The sequence below is a fragment of the Neovison vison genome, chromosome 6, assembly GCF_020171115.1.
Source record: "Neovison vison isolate M4711 chromosome 6, ASM_NN_V1, whole genome shotgun sequence".
In the NCBI taxonomy this organism is placed as follows: domain Eukaryota; kingdom Metazoa; phylum Chordata; class Mammalia; order Carnivora; family Mustelidae; genus Neogale; species Neogale vison.
In genome coordinates, this window is record NC_058096.1 from 195111789 (window position 1) to 195138930 (window position 27142).

Here is a 27142-nt window from a genome sequence, read left to right on the forward strand (position 1 = left end):
AAATTCTGTAGTATGAGACTAAATTCTCCATTGAGAAAGCTATGAAATCTCAGTAAAGTGCAAAATAATAGCTGTTTGAAGGTATCAGACAATAATAAGGTGTCTAAAACTTGAAGGGTCAGGATCTCAAGAAGATGAGGGAAAAGCACGAGGTGAAGACTACATTTACTGTGCCTTTGCTTTTGGGACATTTGTTAATTTCTCTTGTGGGGCATAGAAACTGAAGAGAAAGCAGAGACCTAGAGTTTGCAGCAATATCACTAGGATGGGGAACCACAAACTTAACTTCAGCCATGTAGCTGAAATGTAGCCATTACCTATGAGGCCAAGATCCTGAAGAAACAGGAATTTCAGAGAAGTGATCCGGAATTCTCTATACCATTTCCCCTCAAATGAAGGGAAAGGTGAAAACCAAATCTAAATTTGCATTGAATTATGTATTCTAACATAAAATCAGACATAAGGCTAATTCCTAAGCTGAGCATGCGTGGAGTGAAAGCCTAAGAAACCCAGAAAAAAGTAGTTGCTAAGCACTTAAAGAGCTAATCAGAGCTTTTGGCAGCCTCGTGGTGCTAAGGAGAGAAAAAAATTTTAATTTAGAACCTGCCAAGGAGAAGAGATCTCAGTAAATTCCCCAGGTTTTAAAAATAGACCTCTGAAGTATCATGGCTGGGGATAGGGATAAATCAGTAATAGATCAGCCCTCACAAAGTCTTTTTTAATTTTTATTAAATAAGCTCCACACCTACCATGGAGCCCAATGCGGGGTTTGAACTCACGATCCTGAGATCAAGACCTGAGCTGAGATCAAGAGTCAGATGCTTAAGTGAATGACCCCACTCAGGCACTCTGGCTCTCACAAAATCTTAAGACTGGGCTCCAGTTTTTTCAGTTTTAATTGGATCAAAATTTCCTGCCTGTTAGGCAAAGAAAAGAAAATACTCTCTGGAGAACTTTAACATCATCTATAGTCTAATAATCACTCATGCATAATGTCAACATTTGGTCCAAAATTACCAGCTATTCCAGGAAACAGGACAAAATGACAAAACCCTGACAATAGAAATAGGTCTGTAAGTAATGCAATATCAGGGTTGACAGAGATATAATTTAGAAATAACATGGTTAACATGTTAAATAAATGAGGTAAAATAAAAGAGAATGTCACCATAAAATTAAAATCTGAAAGTATAACTAAAGTTCTAGAACAGAAAGAATTAATAAATCAAAAGATGAGTTTAACTGCAAATTAGACACAAAGAATAGAGAATTATGAACTGAAAGTAGGTAGGTAGAAAATATTGCTTGAGGTGCAGAGAAGAAAAATAAATAGCAAATAAAAATAAGAGCATAGAGCCCACGTAAGACTTTGTAAAAAGTATCTAATAATGGGGTTTCCTGGGTGGCTCAGTGAGTAAGCCTCTGCCTTCAGCTCAGGTCATGGTCTCAGGGTCCTGGGATTGAGCCCCACATCGGGCTCTCTGCTCAGCAGGGATCCTGCTTCCACTCTCTCTCTCTGCCTGTCTCTCTGTCTACTTGAGATTGCTCTCTATGCCAAATAAATAAATAAAATCTTTTTAAAAAAATCTAATAATGTGCAAGAGGGAAAATGGAAAAGATGAAATATTGAAGATACAATGGCCAAATAATTTCCAAAACTAATGGAAGATACCGAACTGCAGATTCATGAAGCCCTATAGACCCCAAACAGAATAAATACAAAATATCACTGGAAAAAAATGATGACACCTATAAAGAGAAAATCTAAATCATATTCCAAGAAAAAAACAGGCGAGTGTCCTTTAAAAGAGCAAGAATAAACTGACAGCTGACATTTCAAAAGAAATGAAAAAAATAAAATGACAGAATCAGAGAGGGAGACAAACCATAAGAGACTCTTAATCATAGGAAACAAACTGAGGTTTGCTGGAGGGCAGTTGGGGGGATGGGGTATCTGGGTGATGGAAATTCAGGAAGGCATGTGATGTAATGTGCATTGGGTATTATATAAGACTTATGAATCACTGAACTCTACCTCTGAAACTGTATAATGTATAATAATACATTATATGTTAATTAATTGAATTTAAATTAAAAAAATTTTTTAAAGGGGAAAAGAAAAGAAACGATGAAAGCTAGCAGATAACCAGTGATATATATAAACATCAGGAAGAAAATAACTGCCAAAGAAGAATTGTATGCCTCATGACAAAATCTTTCAAAAATGAAGGCGAAATAAGGACACTTTCATTCAAATAAAAATGGAGAGAAATCATTGCTAGAAAACCCATGCTAAGATAAGCACTAAGGGAAATTCTTTGCAGAAAGTTAATTATCTTAGGGGTGCCTGGCTGGCTCAGTCAGTTAAGTGTTTGCCTTCAGCTCAGGCCATGGTCCCAGGGTCCTGGGATCAAGACCCACATTGGGCTCCCTGCTCAACAGGGAGTCTCCTTCTTCCTCTGCCTCTCACCCTGGCTTGTGCTCTTTCTCTCTCACAAGCAAATAAATAAAATCTTTAAAAAAAAGTTAATGATCTCAGCATGAAAATGCAGGAAGGAATAAAAAGCAGCAGAAAAGAGAAATATGTGAATAACTCCAAATAAATATTGACTCTTTAAGACAATAATAAGGTCTGTTGGGTTTAAACAATATGCAGAATTGGTGTGCCGTGTGGCAGGGTTGGTTAAGTGTTGGGCTTTTGGTTTCAGCTCAGATCATAAACTCAGAGTTGTAGGATTGAGCCCCACGTGGGCCTCCATGCTTAGCACAGAGTTTGCTTAAGATCTCTCTCCCTCCAGGGAGTGAGTTAAGATGGTGAAGTAGTAGGGGGACCCTCAGCTTGCCTTGTACCTCAAAGACTCTCTACCCCTCCCCCCTAAAATAAATAAATAATTACCAAAAAAACCCAACATGTAGAATTGAAGTACATGACAACAGTAGCACAAAAGGCAGGAAAAGAGTAATGGGAGTTAATGTGTAAGATTCTTGCATTATCTGAGAAGTGGTATAATTACAAATTTAAGGATATGTTGCAATAGTTAAAGTAAATAGTAAATGAATAAAAAATCATTAACTAACAATCTAATAACAGGAAAAAAATGGAATGTTAAATAATTGATTAATCAAACAGAATGCAAGAAAGAAGAAAAAAGGAACACAGGAAGATCAGATAAATGAAAAACTGTAACATGGTAGATTTGAATTCAAATATTTTAGTACAGTCTCTGATTTTTGAGGTATGAAAGCAATCTGCATTCTGTAGAAATTGTACTTCAAATTCTGAAAATTGATGTTTTCCCATGCTAGTGATATGCAGCCTGTTTCTCTCTTGTGTTGCTGGCCAGTGGCAGCCCTGGCACTCAGTTAGCCACAGGATCATGAAGGTAAACAAGCAATACACTTACAACCGTTCTGTACCCAGACAACCATTCTGTTTTTCACTTTCAGTAGAGTATTCAATAAATTACATGAGATATTCAATACTTTATTGCAGACTAGGCTTTGTATTAGATGATTTTGTCCAACTGTAGGCCATTACAAATGTTCTAAACATGTTTAAGGTAGGCTACGATGTTTGATGGGTTAGGTGCATGAAATGCATTTTCAGCTTAGGATATTTTCAACTTACAATGGATTTATCAGGATGCAAGGCCATCATAAATTCAAGGAAGATATATAATATATTAAATGTGAGTGGGTAAAATATTTCAATTAAAAGCAAGGATTGTCAGACTGGATTTAAAAACAACTCAACTATATACTGCTTATAAGAGATATGCCTTAAAAACACAGAAAAGTTGAAATGAAAAAGTTGGAAAATGATTCAGCATATAAATGCTAACCATAGAAATGTGGTTTATCTGTGCCAGTAGTAGACAAATTTTCATGCAAGAACTATTGCTAGAGATAAAAAGAGTCATTTTATAATATTAATGGGACACTTCAACAGGAAGATATACCAATTTTAAATTTGTGTAGACCTATGACATAGACTCGAACATATAAAAACAAAACCAGATATGAATAAAAGGAGAAATAGATAAATCCATAATTATCATAGTGAGATGTTAACACCTCTCTCAAACAAAAAATTTAGTAGATATAGAATATTTAAGCAATATAATTAACAAATTTGCTTGTGTGTGGATGTGTGTGTTGTATAACATTGCACTCAACAAATATTGCAAAATATATACGTGGAATGTTTATTAATTAATTTTTTAATTATTAACATGTAATGCATTATTTGTTTGAGGGGTACAGGTCTGTGATTCATCAGTATTACACAACACACAGCACTCACCATAACACATACCCTCCCCAATGTCCATCTCCAAGCCACCCCCTCTCCTATTCCCTCCCCTCCCTCAAACCTCAGTTTGTTTCCTGAGATTAAGAGTCTCTTATGGTTTGTCTCCCTCTGTGGTTTCATCTTGTTTCATTTTTTCCTCTTTTCCCCTATGATCCTCTGCCTTGTTTCTTAAATTCCACATATCAGTGAGATCATACGATAATTGTCTTTCTCTGATTGTCTTATTTTGCTTAGTATAATGCCCTCCAGTATATGGTATGTTTATTAAAATGAACCATTCTCTGAGTCATAAAGCAAGTGTTGACAAATGTCAGGTTATTTTTTCCAAAATACACAATCTCTATCCAATCACTAGAAAACCGTTAGGCAAATTCAAATTGAGGGACATTCTACAAAGTATCTGACTGATACCTCTCAAAACCATTAAGATCATGAAAAACAAGAAAATACTAAGAAACTCTTATAGACCAGAGGAAACTAATGATACATAAAGATTAAATACAATGTGCTAGCTTGGTTTGGATTATGGCAAAGAAAAAGAACATTATAGCGGAAAAGTGGAGACACCCAAATAAAACCTGAAGTGTAGTTAATATAAAATGTACTCATGTGGAGGGGGGACAAGATGGCGGGGTAGTAGGAAGAGGCGTCTTTTCAGCTGGTACCCCAAAGTGAGCTGATTACCTACCAAAGAACTCCGATCACCCATGAAATCAGCCTGAGATCAGAATTATACACGTCTGGATCTCTACAGGGGCAGAAGACGCCAGTGAGCAGGTAAAGCGGAATGGGAACGGCGGACTGATATCAGAAGATAAACAAAAGGGGGAGGGAGCCACCAGAGGCGACCGGTGCGAAAGTAATACCCCAATACGAGCGAGAGTGCCCTGCGGCGTCTGGGTACCAGCAGTAACTTGGAGACTGGTTGAAAGCACTCCAAAAGAGCAAAGGATTGTGGGCGGAAATTGTGGGAATCGGGGCGGCTAGGGACAGGGGCTTAAGTCCCCGGTCCCAGACGGCCTCCCCGGCGCAGAGGCAGAGAGAGTGCGGCGGAGAAACCGGCTCCTGGTCCCTAAGCCGCCAGCCCGCCCCAGAGCGCGTGGGTTCCGGCTCCTGTGAGGGGATGGGAGCTGCGCCGGTCTGCAGAACGCGCGCTAGCCCTACCACAAAGCTTGAGATGCGCGCGCACGTCCCTCCAGCTCTCCTGGGTCACTAAGGCCCGGGGGCGCTTCTTGACCTGCGCCATTGTTTCAAAGTCTAAGCCATGCGCGCCCGAAACTCTTCCCCGGACAGAGGCGTGCAAAAGCCCAGCCTGCGGCTTACGGACCAGCGCCCCGTTCTCAGTGCCCCAGACGCGCGCCCGACCCACAGCCGCCTCTGAAAAGAGGTGCGCGCAAGCCGGGCACTCCCAGCCCGGGCCGGCGGCAAAATCTCAGTGTGCGATCGCTGCTTGGAACCTCTCTGGCGGTCAGGAGCTCCCAGACAGCCGCCACTGCCTTGGCTTTGGGGACAAGCAAAAGATCCTGCGCCCCCAGGGTCTGCAACTTGGAACCTGCACTGCCAGCGTCCAAGGGGGAATTTATTCAGCTTCTGCACCCAGACTGAGGCTTCTCTCTGAGACGGAGATCAGGAAGTGTTCCAGGGTGCACCTTGACTGCACCAGAGTTGATACATCCAGCTACATCTGTTCAGTCTTCTCCCACCAAAATGACTAGGAGGAGGAATGCCCAACAGAAGAATAATACAGAGGATGGACCTTCTGCAATAGAGCTAACGGCTATCAATATAGACAATATGTCGGAAAGAGAATTCAGGCTAACAATTATCCAGGCAATAGCTAGGTTGGAGAAAGACATGGATGACCAAACAGAATTGATTAGGGCCGAACTGAAAGCGACCAGACAGGATGTTCACAATGTTAGGGCGGAGCTTAAAGCTACCAGGGAGGAGGTCCACAATGCTCTCAATGAGTTCCAATCTAATCTAAACTCTCTCAAAGCTAGGGTAACTGAGACAGAAGATAGAATTAGTGATCTGGAAGACAAACAGATAGAGAGAAAGGATCAGGAGGAAGCCTGGAACAAACAGCTTAGATCCCACGAAAGCAGAATCAGGGAAATAAATGATGCCATGAAGCGTTCCAACGTCAGAATTATTGGAATTCCTGAAGGGGAGGAGAAAGAAAGAAATATAGAAGATATTCTGGAACAAGTCCTTCATGAAAATTTTCCGAATCTCGCGAATGAAACCAGCGTTCATGTACTAGAGGCTGAACGGTCTCCACCCAAGATTATACACTCCAAAAAAACATCACGACACCTGATAGTCAAATTGAGAAATTATAATTGTAGGTATAATCTCTTGAAAGCCGCCAGGGCAAAGAGGCTCCTTACTTACAGAGGGAAGCCCATCAGAATAACGTCAGACCTGTCCACAGAGACCTGGCAAGCCAGAAGAGGCTGGCAAGATATATTCAGGGCACTAAATGAGAAGAACATGCAGCCAAGAATACTTTATCCAGCAAGACTGACATTGAAAATGGATGGAGAGATAAAGAGTTTCCAAGACCGGCAAGGCTTAAAAGACTATGCAACCACCAAGCCGATACTGCAGGAAATATTAAGGGGGGTTCTATAAAAGAGGAAAAATCCCAAGAATAGCATTGAACAGAAATATAGAGACAGTCTACAGAAAGAAAGACTTCAAAGGTAACTCGATGTCAATAAAAACGTATCTATCAATAATCACTCTCAATGTGAATGGCCTAAATGCACCCATAAAACGGCACAGGGTTGCAGATTGGATAAAACGACAGGACCCATCCATATGCTGTCTACAAGAGACCCATTTTGAACCTAAAGATACACGCAGACTGAAAGTGAAGGGGTGGAGAAGCATCTTTTATGCCAATGGGACTCAAAAGAAGGCTGGGGTAGCGATTCTCATATCAGATAAATTAGACTTCAAACTAAAGACCGTAGTCAGAGATACAGAAGGACACTACATTATCCTTAAAGGGACTATCCACCAAGATGATCTAACAATTGTAAATATCTATGCTCCCAATATGGGAGCAGCCAATTACTTAAGAAAACTGTTAATCAAGATAAAGAGTCATATTGATATGAATACACTAATCGTAGGAGATCTTAACATGCCTCTTTCAGAATTAGACAGATCATCGAAGCAGAAAATCAAAAAAGAAACAAGAGCATTGAATGACACATTGGACCAGATGGACCTCATAGATATATACAGAACATTCCACCCTAAAACAGCAGAATACTCATTCTTCTCAAGTGCACACGGAACCTTCTCCAGAATAGACCACATACTTGGTCACAAATCAGGACTCAACCGATACCAAAAGACTGAGATTATTCCCTGCATATTCTCAGATCACAATGCTTTGAAACTGGAGCTCAATCACAAGGAAAAGTTCCGAAGGAACTCAAACACCTGGAAGCTAAAGACCACCTTGCTTAAGAATGCTTGGATCAACCAGGAGATCAAAGAAGAACTGAAACAATTCATGGAAACCAATGAGAATGAAGACACTTCGGTCCAAAACCTATGGGATACAGCAAAGGCGGTCCTAAGGGGAAAATATATAGCCATCCACGCGTTGCTCAAAAAAATTGAAAAATCCAGAACACACCAGCTGTCTCTACACCTTAAAGAACTGGAGGATCAACAACAAATCAAACTAACTCCCCACATAAGAAGGGAAATCATCAAGATTAGAGCTGAGATCAACAAGGGAGAAACCAGAGATACAGTAGAACGTATCAATGAAACTAGAAGCTGGTTTTTTGAAAGAATCAATAAGATCAATAAGCCACTGGCTACACTAATCTGAAAGAAAAGAGAGAAATCCCAAATTCATAAAATTATGAATGAAAAGGGAGAGATCACAACTAACGCCAAGGAAGTAGAAACAATCATCAGAAGTTATTACGAACAGTTATATGCCAATAAGCTTAGCAACCTAGATGAAATGGATGCATTCCTGGAAAAATATAAACTACCAACATTGAACCAGGAAGAAATCGACAGCCTGAATAGACCGATATCTAATAACGAGATTGAATCAGTGATCAAAAACCTCCCAAAAAACAAGAGCCCAGGACCTGACGGATTCCCTGGGGAATTCTACCAAACCTTCAAAGAAGAAATAACACCTATTCTCCTGAAGCTGTTTCAAAAAATTGAAGCAGAAGGAAAACTTCCAGACTCTTTCTATGAAGCCAGCATTACCCTGATCCCCAAACCAGGCAAGGACCCTACCAAAAAGGAGAATTTCAGACCAATATCACTGATGAATATGGATGCTAAGATTCTCAACAAGATTCTAGCCAACAGGATCCAACAGCACATTAAAAAGATTATCCACCATGATCAGGTGGGATTCATCCCTGGGCTACAAGGATGGTTCAACATTCGCAAATCAATCAATGTGATACAACAAATTAATATGAGAAGAGAGAAGAACCACATGGTCCTCTCAATTGACGCAGAAAAAGCATTTGACAAAATCCAACATCCGTTCCTGGTTAAAACGCTTCAAAGTATAGGGATAGAGGGAACATTCCTGAACCTCATCAAATCTATCTATGAAAGACCCACAGCAAATATCATCCTCAATGGGAAAAAGCTTGCAGCCTTCCCATTGAGATCAGGAACAAGACAAGGATGCCCACTTTCACCACTCTTGTTCAACATAGTATTAGAAGTCCTAGCAACAGCAATCAGACAACAGAGAGAAATAAAAGGTATCCAAATTGGTAATGAAGAAGTCAAACTCTCTCTCTTCGCAGATGACATGATTCTTTATATGGAAAACCCAAAAGACTCCACCCCCAAACTACTAGAACTCATACAGCAATTCAGCAGCGTGGCAGGATACGAAGTCAATGTGCAGAAATCAGTGGCTTTCTTATACACTAACAATGAAAATACAGAAAGGGAAATTAGAGAATCGATTCCATTTACTATAGCACCAAGAACCATAAGATACCTTGGAATAAACCTAACTAAAGAGGTAAAGGATCTGTACTTGAGGAACTATAGAACACTCATGAAAGAAATTGAAGAAGACACAAAAAGATGGGAGACCATTCCGTGCTCTTGGATCGGAAGAATAAACATTGTTAAAATGTCTATACTGCCTAGAGCAATCTATACTTTTAATGCCATTCCGATCAAAATTCCACCGGCATTCTTCAAAGAGCTGGAGCAAATAATCCTAAAATTTGTATGGAATCAGAAGAGACCCCGAATCGCTAAGGAAATGTTGAAAAACAAAAATAAAGCTGGCGACATCACCTTACCTGATTTCAAGCTTTATTACAAAGCTGTGATCACCAAGACAGCATGGTACTGGCATAAAAACAGACACATAGACCAGTGGAACAGAGTAGAGAGCCCTGATATGGACCCTCAACTCTATGGTCAATTAATCTTTGACAAAACAGGAAAAAATATACAGTGGAAAAAAGACAGTCTCTTCAGTAAATGGTGCTGAGAAAACTGGACAGCTATATGTAGAAGAATGAAACTCGACCATTCTCTTAACACCGTACACAAAGCTCAACTCAAAATGGATAAAAGACCTCAACGTGAGACAGGAATCCATCAGAATCTTAGAGGAGAACATAGGCAGTAATCTCTTTGATATCAGCCACAGCAACTTCTTTCAAGATACGTCTCCAAAGGCAAAGGAAACAAAAGCGAAAATAAACTTCTGGGACTTCATCAAAATCAAAAGCTTCTGCACAGCAAAGGAAACAGTCAACAAAACAAAGAGGCAACCCACGGAATGGGAGAAGATATTTGCAAATGACAGTACAGACAAAAGGTTGATATCCAGGATCTATAATGAACTCCTCAAACTCAACCCACACGAAACAGACAAACACATCAAAAAATGGGCAGAAGATATGAACAGACACTTCTCCAATCAAGACATACAAATGGCTATCAGACACATGAAAAAATGCTCATCATCATTAGCCCTCGGGGAGATTCAAATTAAAACCACATTGAGATATCACCTTACACCAGTTAGAATGGCCAAAATTAACAAAACAGGAAACAACATGTGTTGGAGAGGATGTGGAGAAAGGGGAACCCTCTTCCACTGTTGGTGGGAATGCAAGTTGGTGCAGCCTCTTTGGAGAACAGTGTGGAGATTCCTCAAGAAATTAAAAATAGAGCTTCCCTACGACCCTGCAATTGCACTCCTGGGTATTTACCCCAAAGATACAGATGTCGTGAAAAGAAGGGCCATCTGTACCCCAATGTTTATAGCAGCAATGGCCACAGTCGCCAAACTATGGAAAGAACCAAGATGCCCTTCAACGGATGAATGGAGAAGGAAGATGTGGTCCATATACACTATGGAGTAGTATGCCTCCATCAGAAAGGATGAATACCCAACTTTTGTAGCAACATGGACGGGACTGGAAGAGATTATGCTGAGTGAAATAAGTCAAGCAGAGAGAGTCAATTATCATATGGTTTCACTTATTTGTGGAGCATAACAAATAGCATGGAGGACAAGGGGCATTAGAGAGGAGTAGGGAATTTGGGTAAATTGGAAGGGGAGGTGAACCATGAGAGACTATGGACTCTGAAAAACAGTCTGAGGGGTTTGAAGTGGCGGGGGGGTGGGAGGTTGGGGTACCAGGTGGTGGGTATTATAGAGGGCACGGCTTGCATGGAGCACTGGGTGTGGTGAAAAAATAATGAATACTGTTTTTCTGAAAATAAATAAATTGGAAAAAAAAATGTACTCATGTGGGTTTCTAAGCTTTAACAGATGCACCATGGTAAGGTAAGGTGTTAACACCAAGTGAAAGTAGCTGAGGAGTAAGTACATTGGAAGTCCTTGCATTATGTTTACAACTTTATTGTAAATCTAAAATTATCTCCCCAAATTTATTAAAAAATAAAAAACAAAAATGGATAACTGAAAAAAATGGTGAAAACTCGAGGAATTTTTAAAAATTATATACAAATGTCCAATATAGATAAGATGATCAGTTTAATCAGTCATGAGAAAAATGTAAATGAAAACCCCAGTGCATTTTTACTACATATTGTCCAACATGAGTAGAATGAAAAGACAAGACAGAGAATACCAAAATAGGTAAGGATGTTGAGTAACTGGAGTTCTATATACTGCTGGTGGGAATGTAAACTGATAAAATCTTTTTTTTTTTTTTTTTGGCAACGTTAACTAAAACTGAAAATTTGCCTCCCCTACCACCCAGAAATTCTGTCCTACATGTACGTGTATGCTGAAAAATATGGGCAAGAATGTTTAGAGTCACTTTATTCATAATAGCCCCAAACAGAAATGCCCATAGATATATGTACAAAAGAAATATGAACTACCATTACAAACAAAAATATAGTTGAATCTCACAGACTTAATACTGAAGAGGAAATCCATACTTCATGATTCCATTTATTTAAAGTTCAGAAGTAGATCAGATTAGTTAGGGTGATAGAGGTCAGAATAGTGGTTTCCTGTGGGGGTGGTAATGACTGAGGGGCAAGAGGGAGCCTTCTGAGGTGCTGGTGATGTTCTAGATCTCAGTCGCACTGGTGGTTATAGGAATATGTTCACTTGGTCAAAATGCATTGAGAGTGTCCTTAAGATTTGTGTACTTAACTATATGAATATTATATACCAATAAAAATTAAAAACACAAATCCCCTGGAAACCTGAATTTCAATATTAAAACATTTTTACCATGCTCTGTCATCCAAACTATAGCATAATGTTTGAGGCAAAGATTCTATAATGTTTAGACACAGAAAATCTAAGTATTATTCAAAGACAATGGAAGGAAACAAAACAGTATCAATTCTTGCGTGCATATATGTAACATTTAAAAAATCAAACATGGGGCACCTGGGTGGCTTAGTGGGTTAAGCCTCTGCCTTCAGCTCAGGTCATGATCTCAGGGTCTTGGGATCGAGCCCCGCATCGGGCTCTCTGCTGAGTAGGGAGTCTGCTTCTCCCTCGCCCCCCGTCTGCCTCTCTGCCTACTTGTGATCTCTCTCTGACAAATAAATAAAACAAATCTTTTAAAAAAAATCAAACATATGCAGAATGCTGTTAGTAGAAAATGTCTGCACAATACTTTGATAACTAATTCATTGATCTTCTGATCTTTGGGATTTATTTTATTCACCACCTAAATGGGATCCAGGGAGACCAGGTAGAATTATTGTACCAACTAAGACCAAATTAGGCAACAGATTCTCCTAATGTTCTAATATTTTGAAGTGTAGAGAGAATAATTTGAATGCCTAATACTGCATTTACAAAATTTGGGGACCTCATGATCAAAGCAAGTTAATATTCATGGGAGATTTAACAAAGAGAAAATATGAAGGCAAGTCAATATCCCTGAGAGGAGGCTGAGAAATTTAAAAAAAAAAAAATGACAGCAGGAGGTTATAGAGCTTCGGGCAATCCTCTTTTACAAGACCAGTGCTCTAACCCCTGAGCTATGGAGCCGCAATCCTCTTTTAAAATAATTTATTATCAGCAAGTTAGAGTGTTTGAGCATTTGCTTTGTGTTGGATAGTGATTAGCTTCTTTCTCTCTATATATACATATTATATAAAAATATAAATATTTTTAAAAATATAAATATAAATTATATAAATGAATATAAATATTACAATATATATAAAATCTTTTTTTAAATTCTCACAACTCTGAATGATACTCTTGCTATCTTTTCATTTCACAAATGAAGCAACTGAGGCTTGGAGACTCTAGATTAAGTTACTTGACAAAGGACACCTTGTTCATAAGTGACAGGACCATGATGCAAACAGGTGTAGTGGGCTCTTGAGCCAAGACTTTTAATTCACTGTTGTTCACAGAAGTATCTAACAGTGTGAGCCATGTGCCACCTGCCTGAAATCCTAGGGGACACTTGTGAAGTAGCAATTCCCAGATGCCCAAAGCAGGCAGAATCTCTAAAATGGGAGGTTGTGGATCTCAATTTTTCTTAAGAGCCCTGTGTTTGAGAACCACTCCTTTTTGCTCTAATGACCATGAATAGAAGTGGTATATTTTATCCAAATCTGACCTCTCCAGTTTGCATAGTTATCAAATAATAGAAGGAGATAATGCTCCTTGAGTGTATATATGCCATTGTTGTCTCATGCAGTCCCTTTTCCATTTACTATGATTTCACCTGAGGTTTTTAAGGGAATAGATCCAATTTCTAATTTCAGGCTGTTTATGTGTTGAATATACACAAAAGGAACTTTGAGTTTGTTTAAATAAATGTTTATGAGTCCCAAGAAGAGTATACGCTTATTGATTCTTTTCACTGCATTCTAAATGTTAAGTTGAAGCAATAAATTCATCAAAAGGAATATTACCCTGCCTACACAGTTTCTATATTGGACCCCTTGAGACTGGTGGAAATACCCAATAATGATATGGCATGTGTTTTTTCAGTATAAGATACAAGACAAAAAGTAATGTGGAAATGAACACATCATATGTAACAGTTAATTCTTTCAGTCTGAAAAAAATTATTTAGCACATTTCCATCTCCAAAGCCTTACTTTCCTGAAAAAGATGAGATGGGGGTGCCTGGGTGGCTCAGTGGGTTAAGCCTCTGCCTTCGGCTCAGGTCATGACCTCAGGGTTTGGGGATCGAGCCCCACATTGGGCTCTCTGCTCAGCCAGGAGCCTGCTTACCCCTCTCTCTCTGCCTGCCTCTATGCCTACTTGTGATCTCTCTCTCAGTCAAATAAATAAATAAAATCTTAAAAGAAAAAGAAAAAAAAATGAGATGGGTTAAAGGGTAGAGTAGAGGTTGTAAAGCTTAAACCTTGTATTTTTCCTCCCAGTTTTTGGGAAAAAATATCTACTATCATGTCTGGAAAATTTTTGTCATAGGCAGAGGAAAATCACAGTAAATAATTAAGAATATTAGTCCTTAGGAGTCTGAGACATAGCCAGACCTGGGTTTGAGGTAACCTCTGCGACCTTGTATTTGATATTGGGCAAGTTCTTTACCATCGGTCTTTGTTTCCTCATCTTTCAGTGTGATGGCTGATAGTCTTATTTCATGGAACTGAGAATTAAATTAAATAATGCACGTACAAAGTACAGCACAGTGCCTGGCACCCAGCAAGTAAGCAGCAACATTAGCTATTACTGTAATTGTTAGTATCCATTTGTTCTATGAGACCTACAAAAGTAAATATGAAATATAACTATTACAGTTTCATAAGTTAGGAAACTGAAGAAATAAATATGTAAAAATAACAACAAGTGATTATTTGATAACATTTCCAGCCATGTGTGATTTTAAGAGCGCCCCTGTGCCAGATGCATGCTACCTGAAACAAGGTCCTCATTGTTTCCTGCCTTCTGTCCTGTGGCGGTTTCTTCCTGGACCCAGCATCGCTGGTTCCTTTTCTGAACACGAGCAACTCCATCATGCCACAGAGATTTGAGAAAGAAAAATAAAGTTTTCTTGTGATATGGAGGGCCTAGCTGAGACACGCTACTGAGCTTGTCACCAGTCTGTTTTCTGAGGATCTCAGTGGAGAACTAAGAGTTCTAATGGAGATCTAATGGAACGAAAAGTTCCATTGCTAAGTGCAGAATGACCATAGCCATGTTTTCTTCTTATGAAAACAGTTTGCCCCCCCATACAAACAATGTGTGCTTACTATAGAAAAATTGAACAAAAGGGAAAAGTAAAAATATGAAAACAAGAAATTAGAAATTACTTAAAGAAAAGCACGGTTAACATTTTGGATTGTTGCATTATAGGTTTTCCCCCCTCCTATATATTTCTTGTTAACAAACAAACCCATATATAGAGTTTGTATTGTCCTTTTTCTCTAGGGTAGCATCACATATATTTCCTATCATTGACTATTTTTCCACCCTAGCTACTTTGTATTAGCATTTTAAAATGTGTTATAAGATAATTGGAAAAGTCCAACCCGAGAGTGACTTTGTTATTTTTTGACTTAATGTTTAAATTTATTTATTGATTCATTTGATCACTGATATTTATGATGTGCGTACTGTGTACAGATGACTAGTTTGGGGCTTTCTGTTGTCAGAGACTCTGGTCTTGTTTACCCCGACCCCTAGTGTCTCAAGCTATGTCTGCTGTGTGGAGACACTTAGTAGATGTTGTTAAATGAATGATTGTTCAGTGCATACTTACTGGTATTTCTACTAGCTTTCAACCCAACAAGGGGTTGGAGTATTTAAAAAAATAAGCTGTATCACTGTCCTGAATGTGTCTCTTAGCCAGTTCTGGGATTGGATTCTGAAGTGAGGGGAACTTGACTTAGTGGATAGCTTCTTTTTGTTTCCAGGTTCAGGGAAGAGGACATTCTGAGATCCAGACTCAACTTACTTTATGGTGTTTGGCTGTGGAAAGAGGCTGTTTGCATATGCCATTTGTGTATGTATGTGTGTGTGTTTATCCAAAAATGTACTTTCAAAGAAGTTCTTCACATACCTATTTATTCTTTGAACTGAAGCCTATGTGCATTTGGTTTGCTGAGACCTCTCAACGAACTTCCATAACCCCCGACTTGTTCCCCCATCAGGCTTCCAAATACTTCTGGAACAGAGTGCCTTCACAGCAGGGTACTCAGTATGTAAACTCAGGCTGGAGTGAGGCAGAAACTTGGGGTTTCCAATCTGAAAAGGTAATTTCCTCTCTAAGGTTTGAGATTAAAAAATAATTGGGGCTGAGGGAAAAGGTCTATCCTCTAAGAAAAATGACTTCTTTTCCCTGTGATCTTTTCTCACTGAAGGTGAGTTAAGAGTAGGAATTGGCTGGGAAAATGTGTGGTGAGAGCAGCTGGGGGAAAGGGATCCAATCCCAGATAAGACCAATTTACACACATCATGATTACCTAGATAGTTCTACAGCAGCAGATAAAGGGTGCATTATGGACCTGGGCAATAATTTCAATTCTCTTGGCCTCATTTCTGTGCTTGTAAAATATGTCTATTAGCTATGACTTTTATGTTTGTGCCACAGGGATGGACATAACTTGTAATGTTTCTTTGTTAGCTCAGTATTATATTATGTTTTCAGGGCTGAATCCAGGAAGAGGAATACCAGTTCTCCTGGTATAAACAAAGGTTTCGAGAAATGGTCTCCTAGCCACGTGTTACTGTTACTAATATTTAAAACTTTTAGAAATATGCTCACACGATTTAAAAAGCTATTGGTACAAAAAAAAAAAAAAGCTATTGGTACAGAAAGGCTTAACAGGAAATATAGTTGTCCCCTGCTTTATCCCTCCCCACCACCAGAGGGAGACTCTTTTAACCATTTTTGTTTTGGGGGTTTACTTCAGTATCTCTAAAAGTTTTTCATTTCCTACTACTTTTTAATTTATCTACTTTGGGTTGTCAACTGACGACTCCTCAGAAAGACCACTAGAAAACCTTGTTTATTAGGCAAATTTCAGTTTGTTAGATTTACTGCTTAGGAAGATCACTTTCCCGGAATCTTACTAGAGTCTCAGAAAGGGGAGATGAGAGAGACAGATATGTTTAAAGTTTTGGGTGATTTAAGGCAAGTCTTACAAGGAAGAAACTGGAATTGGGCTGAGTTAAGGGGATACTAATTTTAGATTGGTGGGCACGAGATGATACTTTGAAACAAATGTTGATGAGCAAGTTGTTAGTCTTGAGTAGTTAGTTTGGTCTTACCTACCAGCAGCAGATATTCCCTGGAACAAGGAACTAAATTTATAGTTTTGTCCCAGTACTGTTTAGCACTGAAACAGAAAGCGAGTTTTGGTCTAGGTGCTTAGGTGCTAAGTAACTTCCTGCTATGATATATAAAGATTGATTAGGTCATTTACATCAACCTCTCCCCCACTCATTCCTCGGAACTATTTCCTCCAATGACCATTATTACTTCTCTACTCCTTTAAACAGTTAAGACACATAAACTTATTCTGTGTTCTGTCACCAGATTGGATCTCTTCATCATTCCTCTCCGGTGTCTCCAGCATTCCCCCAACTTTGTACCATGAAATTTGTTCTGTGATTCTTGGTGTCAAGGAAACATTTGTTTTTTTAGCTTGCCAAATTAAATTGCATTAACTTAGATCTCAGCAATCTAGTTAGGCATGATGTCTACTCAGCATTATTTTGGCCACTCTTCCTCTCAGTACTGGAAAATTGTTCTAAGGTCTTATAAGAGTCCGGGAAAACCAGTTAGTGGTGACTGTTCTGTTTCTCCTTCACCTGGGTTTACTTGAGGGAAGGGAATTCTGAAGGCACCCCTCTTTCCTTTTTTCCATGACAGACCTAACTACCAGGACTTCATACCATCTTTCAATACGATTAAACCTTGAGGCTCAGTCCCCCAGAGACCCATGTACTTATCCCACCAAAGCTTTTGTCAACCTGTAAGCTCTGTGTGGGAATGGGGCACAGGTCTTCATCTTCATTGAGCCTTTCCATTTCCCTGGCTTTAGGGGACTCCAGCTTTTTAAGGGTCAGACTACTTAACTTTCCTTCAATTTTTAAAAACTTCTATCTGTGCCACACCAGGTTCTAGCACTCTAATACTTGTATCAGTTAAAATTATGGGCTCTGCCCAGGTGAAATCTCTTTCCAGAGCCATCTATGTGTTGGAGCTCTCTAACATGTTTCCTAGCTAATGGCGTCCATTGTATAGGGTTATGGTGATGATGAAATAATTTAATTGTCATAAAACATGCTTTGCACCATGCCTGGTACTTACTAAACCTTTAGTAAATGTTAGCTATTATTATAATTATCATTATATTGCTCTGTGATTGGAAGGTTATTAAAAATACAGTCTGTAACTCTCCCCGGGGGCAAGGGGAGCTGAGTTCTTTGGGATATAAAGCCTGGATCCACTTTAGAGAGGTGAGGAGAAAAATACCATAAAAGTTAGAGACAGATTATCTCTCAACTGTGTGGTCTGTCACATCAGAAGTCTTGGTTTTAAGATAGTACAGGGCTTCCGTAGACCAGGGAGTGGCAAACTAGGTTTGTGGGCCCCTTACCTGATTTTATAAATAAAGTTTCATTGGAACACAGCCATACCCATTTATCTAAGTTGTGTTGTTGCTTGAAAGCAGTCATAGACTATATAAATGTATGGCCAACAAGCCTGAAATACTTAATATCTGTCCCTTGAGGAAAAGGTTTGCCAGTTCTCATCCTAGACCATTTAGGTTGTCTTAGGATTTAAGTTAAAATACATTTAAACAAAATCCCTCAATCTTCACCCATGAGTAGTGTGGGAATCAAGGCAACTAATCTAACCTGGCAATGCTCAGCCTTCAGTCAGGAGGAGGAGGGGCACCTGGGTGGCTCAGTGGGTTAAAGCCTCTGCCTTCAGCTCAGGTCATGATCCCTGGGTCCTGGGATTGAGCCCCGGTGTCAGGCTTTCTGCTCAGCAGGGAGCCTACTTCCCTTCCTCTCTCTGCCTGCCTCTCTGCCTGCTTGTGATCTCTGTCTGTCAAATAAATAAATAAAGTCTTTAAAAAAAAAAAAAAGAAGGAGGACACTGACAGGTTTTTCATGTTCTCTCAAGAGAACTAAAGGGCTAACGAGAAGTAACTAGGGGTCCACTAGCTTCCAGTGATCTTCTCCATGTGCTTTGGTGGACCTCCTAAAAATTTCTTCTCCTTCTGCCCTTAGACACAGATAAGAAGAACCCAAGTTTTAAAGGACCCCACATGTGACAAATATCCAAGTCTGAAGATTATTTTTCTTTTTACTCTTGTAAGAAAATTGAGTAAACAGTTGAGAGTGATCAACAACTAAAGAAGAATGGCCTTTGAACTTATTTGGGATCTCACAGCTTGAGAATATGAGACTGAGGGCTTGCACGTATGGGGGTGGGGGATAGGAAGAGAAAGCCACAGCCTTTGTGCTTTTGTTTCAAGTTGGGTCACCCTAAGGTGGTGTCTAGACAGACTCAGTTACTCAAATAATTGGGTGCTGTAGTTTTAGAGGTCTTTAAGACAGCTTTTGGAGATATATTCACATGCCACACAATTCATTTAATGTGTACAATCCAATGGTTTTTAGTATACAGCCATCACCACAATGAATTTTTTTTAAAGATTTTATTTATTTGCCAGAGAGAGAGAGTACACACAAGCAGGCAGAGAAGCAGGCAGAGGCAGAGAGAGAAGCAGGCTCCCCAACGAGCAAGGAGCCCAATGTGGAACTCGATCCCAGGACCCTGGGATCATGACCTGAGCTGAAGGCAGTGGCCCAACCACCTGAGCCACCCAGCCGTCCCACCACAATGAATTTTAGAACATTTTAAAAATGTTTCGAAAAGAAACCCACACCTGTTAGCAGTTATTCCCCATTTCTTCCCCAAATCCTCAGCCTTTGGCTCTCAGTATTCTCATTTCTGTCCCTACAGATTTGCCTATTCCAGACATTTCATATAAATGGAATCATATCATATGTGATATTTTGTGGCTGACTTCTTTCACCTAGCACAATGTTTTCAAGGTTCATCTGTGTTGTAGTATGTACTAGTGCTTCACTCCTTTTTATTGTCAAATATTACATTGTCCATTCATCAGTTCATGGACATTTGCTTTGTTTCCACTTTGTGGCTACTAGGAATAATGTTGCTGTGAACACTCATATACAAGTTTTTGTGTGGGCATGTATTTTCACTTCTTTTGGCTACCTAAATTTGCATTTTGCTAGGCAATATAATAAATTAGTGTTTTAAACTTCTTTTATTTTATTTTTTCAGTGTTCCAAAACTCATTGTTTATGCACCACACCTAGTGCTCCATGCAATACGTGCCCTCCTTAATACCCACCACCAGGCTCACCACCCGTACTTGAGGAACTACAGAACACTCATGAAAGAAATTGAAGAAGACACAAAAAGATGGAAGAGCATTCCTTGCTCATGTTTTTAACTTTTTGAAGAAATGCCAAACTGTTTTTCTAAAGTGGCTGCACCATTTCACATTCACACTAGAAATGGATGAGGGCTCTGATTTTCTCCTCATCTTTGCCAACACACATTTTTGTCGTGTTTTTTTGTTTGTTTTATCTTTTTTTGTTGTTGTTGTTATAGCTGTTTTAGTGGGTGTAAAGTGGAATCTCATTAGGACTATGATTTACATTTCCCTAATGAGTTAGGATGCTGAGCATTTGTTCATGTATTTATTGGCCATTTGTATACCTTCTTTGGAAAAATGTCTATTCCAGTTCTTGGTCCATTTTAAAATTGGGTTATTTGTCTTTTTTACACTTGAGTTGTGAGGGTTTTCTGTATAGTCTGGATACAAGTCCCTTATCAGATGTATGATTTGCAGATATTTTCTCCCATTCTGTGGGTTGTCTTTTTTGTTGTTGTTGAAGGCATCCTTTGAAGCACAAAAGGTCTTAATTTTTTATGAAGTCTGATTTATCTATTTTTATTTTGTCATTTGTGCTGTTGGTATTGTATCTAAGAAGGTTGTGCCTAATGCAATATTTACTCCTAACTTTTATGAGTTTTAAAATTTTATCTCTTAAGTTTAGGTCTATAATTCCCTTTGAATCAAATTTTCTATGTGGTAGAGATCAAACCTCTTCTTTTGTTTGTGAATATCCCAACACCATTTGTTGAAAAAAATACTATTTCCCTCATTAAATTGTCTTGGCACTTTTGTGGAAAATCAATCGACCATAAATGTGAGGTTATGCTTCTAGATTTTTAAATTCTATTTTATTTATCTATCTACTCTTATAGATATACACACATTGCCTTGACTACTGATTACCATAGCTTTGTTTGTGTGTGTCTGTGCGTGCGTTTTAAATTAAGAAGTATCACTCTTCTAACTTGGCTCTTCTTTTTTCAAGGTTTTTTTTGGCTATTCTGGATCCCTTGCATTATTATGTAAATTGTAGGATCAATTTGTCACCAGCTGAAATTTTGACATGGATAGTGTTGAATCTATTGATTGATTGATTGGGGAAGTATTGCCATCTTAACAATATTAAGTCTTCTAATCTGAACAGGGGATGTCTTTCCATTTATTTAAGTTTTCTTTCTTTCTTTTTTTAAAAAAATATTTTATTTATTTACTTGACAGAGATCACAAGTAGGCAGAGAGGCAGGCGGTGGTGGGGGGAAGCAGGCTCCCCGCTGAGCAGAGAGCCCGACATGGGGCTCGATCCTGGGATCCTGAAATCATGACCTGAGCCAAAGGCAGAGGCTTTAACCCACTGAGCCACCCACGTGCCCCTAGGTTTTCTTTAATTAAAAAAAATGTTTTTATAGTTTTCAGAGTATTCATTTTCGATTTATTTTTTTTTAAAGATTTTATTTTTCCATTTATTTTTTTAAAGTTATGCCCAAGGCTTTGAGTGACACACTGGATCAGATGGACTTCACAGGTATATATGGAACATTCCATCCTAAAGCTATAGAATATACATTCTTCTCTAGTGCACATGGAACATTCTCCAGTATAGATCACATACTGGGTCACAAATCAGGTCTCAATGGGTACCAAAAGATTGGAATTATTCCCTGAATATTTGTACCACAATGCTTTGAAATTTGAACTCAATCACAAGAAGAAATTTGGAAGTAATTCAAATACTTGGAGGTTAAAGAGCATCCCACTAAAAATTGAATGGCTGAACCAGGAAATTAAAGAAGAATTTTAAAAAGTTCATGGAAACAAATGAAAATGAAACACAAGAGTTCAGAACCTTTGGAATGCAGCAAGGGTGGTCCCAAGAGGGAAGTGCATAGCAACACAAGCCTTTCTCAAGAAATAAGAAAAGCCTCAAATACAAAACCCAACCATACCCCTAAAGTAGTTGGAGAAAGAACAACAAATAAAGCCTCAACCAAGTGGGAAACAGGAATTAGTAAAATTTGTGCAGAAGTCAATAAAATGGAAACCAAAAGAATAATAGAACAGATCAACAAAACTAGTAGCTTGTTCTTTGAAAGAATTAGTAAGATTAATAAACCCCTAGCCAGATTTATCAAAAAGAAAAGAGAAAGGACCCAAATTAATAAAATCATGAATGAAAGAGGGGAGAAAATGACCAACACCAAGGAAATACAAACAATTATAAGAACATATTATAACCAACTACATGCCAAGAAACAGGCAGTCTGGAAGAAATGGATGCATTCCCAGAAACATATAAACTATTAGAAAATGAATAGGAAGAAATAGAAAACCTGAACAGACACATAACCAGAAATGAAACTGAAGCAGTAATCAAAAATCTCCCAACAAAGAGTCCAAGCTTGGATGTATTCCCAGGGGATTTCTACCAAACATTTAAAGAAGAATTAATACCTATTTTTCTGAAGCTGTTTTGAAAAAAAAAAAAAAGAAAGAAAGAAATGGAAGGAAAACTTCCAAATTCATTTTATGAGGCCAACACCACCTTGATCCCCAAAACAGACAAAGACCCCATCAAAAAGGAGAATTACAGATCAGTATTCCTGATGAACACTGATACCAAAATTCTCACCAACATACTAGCTAACCAATAGGATCCAATAGTACATTAAAAGGATTATTCACCACAACTAAGTGGGATTAATTCCTGTGCTGTAAGAGTGGTTCAACATCCATAAATCAATCAATATTATATATCACATTAATAAAAGAAAGGACAAGAACCATATGACCCTTTCAACTGATGCAGAAAAAGCATTTAACAAAATACAGCATCCTTTCCTGATTAAAACTATCCACAGTGTAGTAATAGAGGGAACATCCCTCATTATCATAAAAGGAATCTATGAAAAGCCCACACCAAATATCATTCTCATTGGGGAAAAACTGAGAGCTTTTCCCCTAAGGTCAGGACATGGGAGGGATGTTCCCTGTCACCACTGTTGTTCAACATAGTACCAGAAGTCCTAGCCTCAGCAATCAGACAACAAAAAGAAATAAAAGGCATCTGAATTGGCAAAGAAGAAGTAAAACTCTCACTCTTTGCGGATGACATGATACTGTATGTGGAAAACCCAAAAGATTCCACCCCAAAATTGCTAGAACTCATATAGGAATTCAGAAATGTGGCAGGATATAAAATCGATGTGCAGAAATCATTTACATAAGATAACTTGGAATAAACCTAACCATAGAGGTAAAGGACCTGTAGTATAAAAGATTTTATTTGTTTATTTGACAGACAGAGATCACAAGTAGGCAGAGAGAGAGAGGAGGAAGCAGGCTCTCTGCCAAGCAGAGAACCCGACGTGGGACTCGATCCCAGGACCCTGAGACCATGACCTGAGCCAAAGGCAGAGGCTTTAACTCCCTGAGCCACCCAGGCACCCAAGGACCTGTAGTCTAAAAGTACAAAACACTTATGAGTGAAATTGAGGTAGACACAAAGAAATGGAAAAACATTCCATGGTCATGGATTAAAAGAATAAATATTGTTAAAGTGTCTACGCTACAGAGCAATCCCATTCATTGCAATCCCTGTGAAAATATCACCAACTTTTTTCACAGAGCTGAAACAAATAATCCTAAAATTTGTATGGAATCACAAAAGACCCTGAATAGTCAGGGGAATGTTGAAAAAGAAAAGCAAAGCTGATGGCATCACAATGCCAGACTTCAAGCTCTATTACAAAGCTGTAATCATCAAGACAGTATGGTACTGGCACAAAAACAGACACACAGATCAGTGGGACAGAACGGAGAACCCAGAAATGGACCCTCAACTCTATGGTCAACTAATCTTTGACAAAGGAGGAAAGAATATCCGATGGAAAAAAGACAGCCTCTTCAACAAATGGTGTTGGGAAAGCCACATGCAGAAGAATAAACTGGACCATTGTCTTACACTATACACAAAGATAAATTAAAAATAGATGAAAGACCTTAATGTGAGACTGGAATCCATCCAAATCCTAGGGAAGAGCACAGGCAGCAACCCCTTTGACCTCAGCTGCAACAACTTCTTGCTAGACACATCTGCAAAGACAAGGGAAACAAAAGCAAAAATGAACTATTGGGACTTCATCAAGATAAAAAGCTTTTGCACAGCAAAGGAAATAGGTAATGAAACTAAAAGGCACCCTAAGAAATGGAGTAAAATGTTTGCAAATGACATATCAGTTAAAAGGCAAGAATATAAAGAACTTAGCAAATTCAATACTTAAAAAACAAACAGTCCAGTCAAGAAATGGGCAAAAGACAGAAACACACATTTCTCCAAAGAAGACATACAGATTGCCAACAGACAAATGAAAAAGGGCTGAACGTCACTTGACATCAGGGAAATAAAAATCAGTACCACAAAGAGATACCACCTCACATCAGTCAGAATGGTAAATATTAACAACTCTGGAAACAACAGGTGTTGGCGAGGATGCGGAGAAAGAGAACTCTCTTATGTTATTGGTGGGAACTCAAGCTGGTATAGCCACTATGGAAAAAGTATGGAGGTTCCTCAGGAAGTTAAAAATAGAGCTACCCAACAACCCAGCAATTGCACTACTAGGTATTTACCTTAAAGATATAGATGTGTAGTGATCTGAAGAGGCACCTACACTCCAGTGTTTATAGCAGCAATGTACACTATAGCCAAACTGTGGAGGGAGCCCAGATGTCTACTGACAGATGAATGGATAAAGAAGATGTGGTATTTATATACAATGGAATATTACTCAGCTGTCAAATAGGATGAAATCTTAACCATTTACATCGATCTGGGTGGAACTGGAGGGTACTCTGCTGAGTAACATAAGTCAGTCAGAGAAAGACAATTATCATATGGTTTCACTCATATGTGGAATATAAGAAATAGCACAGAGGATCATAGGGGAAAGGAGGGAAAACTAAATGGGAAGAAATCAGAGAGGGAGACGAACCATGAGAGATAATCTTAACTATGGGAAACAAACTGAGGATTGCTAGAGGGGAGGGAGTAGGTGACAGGCATTAAAGAGGGCACATGTGGATGTGATGAACACTCTCTTAATGCAACTGATGGATTACTGAACTCTACATCTGAAACTAATGATGTACTCTATGTTGGCTAATTGTATTTAAATTTTAAAAAGTTATGCCTAAGTATTTTATTCTTTTTGATGTTACTAGGAATGGAATTATTTTCTGAATTTTGGTTTTGGCTTGATCATTGCTAGTGCCTAGAAATACAAATAGCTTTTTGTATGTTGATCCTGAAACCTAGCTGAACTTGATCATGAATCCGAATAATTTTTTAGTCCCATCACCCCTCAGAAGGCTTGGCCCTAAGTTCAGGTCTACCTTTTACCCTGTCCTACCCAGTATTCCCATGCTGTTTTAACATCCAGGATGGAGGACTATTCCTAGACATTGGGCTACAGAGCCATAGGTGAGTTGCTAGCTGGGAGATAGGCTGATTTATAACTTCTATATATTTCAACGTGCTATGTGGTCTCCATTTGTAGTTTTTTTCTTGGATCCCACATATCACAAGGATGGGCTTATTTTCTGTCTAAAACTCTACTGCCTTACCACTCTCACCACTATCCATTTGCTTCTAGTCTAATGCATAATATTCTATTATTAGAACATTCATTGTCTCTGGTTAAGGCATTATTCCTGTAAGACTCCCCTTTGTCAGGGACAGATTGTTGAAATGAGTTTGGAGGACTGACCACTTGTCAGGCACAGTGCAAAGTAATGTGATTAAACAATGAGTGTGTCTTTTTGAGGGGAAGGAGGAGGAATCATGATCAGAGTAGCTATAATGCCTGTCCCTTTTTAAATGGAAGAAATAAAAGGTAAACTTTGTTCCTTAAAATCTTATTTGAAGAGAAATTTAGGATTTTCTCCAAAATGATTTTTTCCTACCCATTTTATTTTCCATTTTTAAAAAATTATTTTTATGATGTATTAAATTGAACCATTTACTTGCGGTGTGCTAGTTAAGACAATTTCCTTAGCATTTGCTGAATGATTTGGCAGGCTAGACATCCTAGAGCTAAATTGTAAAATCCCATTAAAACCTAGTCATATAAAAATAAAAGATGCTGCCTGGTGCACTCCATGACATGTTATGGTGAGGTCTCATCATATTACAATAACAAATGTCAAGAAGAAATGACTACTGTGTAAAAGAATATGATGAAGAAAAAGGAGTATATTAGTGATGCAGCCAACTGCATTTAATTAAATCCCATGTCCAAATTAGTTCCCTGATTGGCATGTAAAAAGAAAACATGTTTACTGTGATAGTTCAAGTAGCACAGTTGTTTTAGCATTCAGGCCTTTTTAGCCTCTCTCTCTCTCCCTCTCCCTCTCTTTCTCTCTCATCCAGTTTCTTGCCACCTCAAGGAGGAAGTAGGTATTCCTGAAGGTACTCATCACTCAGGTGGAGAAGCATGCTCACATGGGTAAGTAGTTCCCCAGGTTACAACCTAGTAAAGAGCAAATCTGGAATCAAGTGAGGTCAGGATAATTCCAGAGTCTGTACTCTTTCCTCTCTGCCATCTGTTGGCAAAGTATAGCCCACAGGCTGAATCTGGCTGGCTCCCTGTTTTTGTATAGTCCACAAACTAAGAATGGTTATTATATTTTTAAATGGTTGAAAACAATTAAAAGAATAATATTTTATTCCATGAGAAAATGATACAAAGTTCAAATTTAGTGTCCATATATAATGCGTTAATGGAACATGGCCACATCCATTCATTTATGTGTTGTCTACACTGCAGTTGTGGAGTTGAGTAGTTACAGCAGAATTTGTATGGCTGGCAAAGCCAAAAACATTTACTCTTTGACCCTTTATGGAAAATGATCGAC